General features: G+C 48.6%; 1 pseudogene; it reads right to left on the bottom strand.

The window, feature by feature from the left end:
• Positions 1–1,525: 1,525 nt before the first annotated feature.
• Positions 1,526–1,695, bottom strand: LOC144764364 (U2 spliceosomal RNA; annotated as a pseudogene).
• Positions 1,696–3,879: the final 2,184 nt, after the last annotated feature.

The raw sequence follows: 3,879 nt of genomic DNA, 5'->3' as shown, positions 1-3,879 counted from the left end.
CTAAGGGTTGGAAGGCTTCCCTTTAGCTATCAGCTCCTCTCGTGTGCTGGTGTCTCCTTCTTCACACTGGGTGGCGAGGGGGAGGCGCCTCGCTGATAGCACTCTCAGTGTGCCAGGAAAGCCAAAGTAACGTCGGTGAGGTCTGTTATCTCGACTCTCACTGCTCTGGGTGCCTGGAGCGCGGATGGGAGATGGTGGACGTCTCCTCCTTGATTTGCGATGGGCAGCAAAGGATTTGTGGGTCTAGAGATGAGACTACGTTCGTCCCGCAGTGGTCATCTGGTCTCGTGGGTCAGGGGCAGCAGGCTCGTCGCAAAGGTGGTGCCAGTGACGTGGTCTGTGTGCAGGGGGACACGCGTGTCCCAGGATGTATATTCATGTGCAGGTGCGCTCTCTCTCTCAGGGGTGGGGGGAGCCCGGCCAGCCGGCGGGCTCCTGGTCGCGGTAAAACGGAAATGGCCCTCGATCCATCCCTACAGCTATGTGCAGTGACCCGTCCAGATGTTGCAGGTGTCCCTAAGGTTTGGCTTCTCTAGGTGGCGCAGCCTCGCTCCGGACAAGCCCGATACGAGTCCCAGCCCCATGGATGACTGCCCCCGAGTTCTCCCCGGACCCTTCCTCCCTTCACTCATCAGTGCGCAGCCTGGCCTCGGACAAGCCAAGGAGCGCAGGCCCAGCACCTTCAAGTGTTGGGGATCAGAGTCAGACCCCCAGACTAGGCGAACCTACCTGTTGAGCATCTGCCGGTGGAAAGGAGGCCCCGGCCTCGGGCCTTCTTCCGGCTCCCAGAGTCCTACTCGGCTATCGCCTCATTAGGCCTCACTTAGCATACCCATGTTGTCCTCTTTCTAGTATTTGCATGCCCGCCCCTTCCTGTGCACTGCTTGCAGCCGGCTGGCCAGAAATCCTGGCAGCCAGGGGATGCTGGGAATCAGGCCAGGATGCCCTGGACAGCTCCCTGACCGGAAGTGGCTGGACCCTTGCCCTCGCATGCCCGGAACACTGCTCCCCTGCAGCCTGAGGCCTATAGATAAGGCTTGGCCATTCGGGGACGGGCGGTGCGGGCAGAGAAGGAAAAGGACTCTGTATTTTTCTTCTTGCTCAGAGAAGCCAAGGGCAGTGTCCACTTCTCTGCATGCCTGCCTGCCTCCCTCCTACTGACTTGCTGGGAACCTTCCTCCATTCGTTCCCTAGTGAAATGGATCCAAAAACCAATGAAACTCTGCTACTGCAAAAAAAGTCTTTTTCTGACGTTTGTCTCTTTTCAAAGTGCAGCAGTCTGGATGGAGAAGGCAAAAAATGAAAAAAAAAGTTGAAAAAGACGCGAAAAATAAATAAATAATGCACTGCCGGGTGGCCACAAAGTGGCAAATAAGTAAAATAAATACATAATTAAGGCAAGACACAGAGACCAGTTTGCTTTTATTCACACGCAAACACAACAGCGCCACTTTATAGGGTTTGGTAGTGAAGCGCTACTTTAGTTTTCTCGTCTATTTTTCAACAGCATTGTTTTCCCCGGGTGGGGAAGTGCACCATTCCTGGAGGTACTGCAATACCAGGTTGATGTGTGGAGTGGACAGAGCAAGCTCCTATTCCATCTCCCTATTCCCAAAATCAATTTAATATATGGTCCCCAGATAGAGGACGTATCAGATATTAAACTGATAAGAACAGATTTTTTTGTAAAAATATACTTTATTTAAAATTATTTGTCAGGTTTACATTTTAAGCAGTCCCTTATATTTGGGTGCTGTACATTTAACCATTCTCAAAGATAAGCACGCAGGCTATCTTTGGTGGTTTTCCATCAAGATTTTTCATTTAACCCATCCAGACCAACTCCTGATTTTCCAGGTTTTCTTTGCCCACTCTTGTCCAAATCTATGGGTGTCTATGCACATGTAAGAGAACATTTTTTTGAAAACAAGCTTTTGGCATTCTTTTTCCGTGATTACTTGGTGTTTGTACATGGAAAGGTTTCTGTTTTCCCATATTGCCTCTTTTACGCAGTTTATTATTCTCCATAGTGTCCTTTCTTTATTTGTATTGCAATTAATGCCCAAACCATAGAGAATTGGTTCATAGGACAGGGATGACTGTCCTGTTAATTCTTTAATGAGCTGACCCATTGCCTTCCACATGCTTTGTGCTCCACCACAGTTCCAAATGAAGTGCATGGATTCATCTGCTGCACAGCCTGGTTTTGGACATCTTGCTGTTTTTGCCAGTTTCCTTGCATGTTGGAACTGTTTCACAGGTAGGCATTTGGATACCATCATCCATGCCAAGTCTTTCTAGGAGTTTGTTAAGTCTTCGTGGTTCACCATCTCCCAAACTTTCCCCGATTGCTTCTCTGACAAGTTGTTGACTATTGTCACTGAGTCTGTTTCTTTCAGTTTCTTGTTTAAGCCCATCTGGGGTGTGATGTCCTTCGCTTGGATTTGTCTTTCTTCCAGCTTCTTGAAAAAAGGTTTGATGGCTTTGTACGCAGGGGGTGGTTCTAGTAAAAAAGGCTTTCTGTTGTCTAGTTTACATATGCCAACTCTTGATAGAATGAAGCTTGTGGCAAACAGTGTGTAGGCAGCCACATTTGAGGCTTTCTTTGCATTCCCCAGAACGTTTTTAACAAAATGTGACAGCAGGAAGTCATGGAGGTTTGGCAGGTCTTTACCTCCTTTTGTGGGTAGTTTGAAAACAGTGGCTCTTTTTAGTTTTTCCATTCTTAACCCCCCAAAAATGTTTGCAAAAAGTCTTTGTGTCACTTTTGTCCACCTGTATGATGGAGGAAAAATCATTGCAATAAACAGCAGGATTGGTAGACATATTGCTTTCAGCACCAGGGAAAGTTACCTTGTCGTCCAGAGCGCCATTTTCTGCTTGAGTTTTATCTGGATCTTCTCCCAGTTTATTTCTCCCTTCATGTCCTGGGAAAAAAGAATCTCCAGTATTTTCACCGGGTCTTTGGTAGGTTTCACTGGGAGCTGAGACAGGTTGTCCCATTGTCCCCCCGTCATGCAGTGCGTTTTCTCCACATTCACCTGTAGCCCGGCTGCTAGTGAAAAGAGTTGGGTTATAAGGAAAGTTCTTTTTATGGATCCAGCATCAGTGCAAACAATGGTGACATCGTCCATGTATGATACACATTTGACCTGTTCGCCTTTGCTGCTCGTTAGGCGTCACTTAGCATACACACGTTGTCCTCTTTCTAGTATTTGCATGCCCCGCCCCTTCCTGCGTACTGCTTCCAGCCGGCTGGCCGGAAAGCCTGGCAGCCAGGGGATGCTGGGAATCAGGCAAGGATGCCCTGGACAGCTCCCTGACCGGAAGTGGCCGGACCCTCGCCCTCGCTTGCCCGGGACACTGCTCCCCTGCAGCCTGAGGCCTATAGATAAGGTTTGGCCGTTCTGGGGCGGGCAGAGAAGGAAAAGGACTATGTATTTTTCTTCTTGCTCAGAGAAGCCAAGGGCAGTGTCCACTTCTCTGCCTGCCTGCCTGCCTGCCTCCCTCCCTCCCACCCTCCCTCCATCCATCCTACTGACTTGCTGGAAACCTTCCTCCATTCGTTCCACAGTGAAATGGATCCAGAAACCAATGAAACTGCTGCTGCAAAAACAGCATTTTCCCACGTTTGTCTCTTTCCAAAGTGCAGCGTCTGGATGGAGAAAGGGAAAAAAAAAGTTGATAAATAAATAACGCACGGCCGGGTGGCTGTAAAGTGGCAAATACGTCAAATAAATACATCAATAAGGCAAGACACGTTGACCAGTTTGCTTTTATTCACACGCAAACACAATAGCGCCACTTTACAGGGTTTGGAAGTGAAGCGCTAATTTCATTTTCTCGTCTATTTTTCAAAAGCATGGTTTTCCCCGGGTG

This window comes from Lissotriton helveticus, chromosome 6, assembly GCF_964261635.1.
Source record: "Lissotriton helveticus chromosome 6, aLisHel1.1, whole genome shotgun sequence".
NCBI classification, from domain to species: Eukaryota; Metazoa; Chordata; class Amphibia; order Caudata; family Salamandridae; genus Lissotriton; species Lissotriton helveticus.
This window is presented reverse-complemented; position numbering and strand designations above follow the sequence as displayed.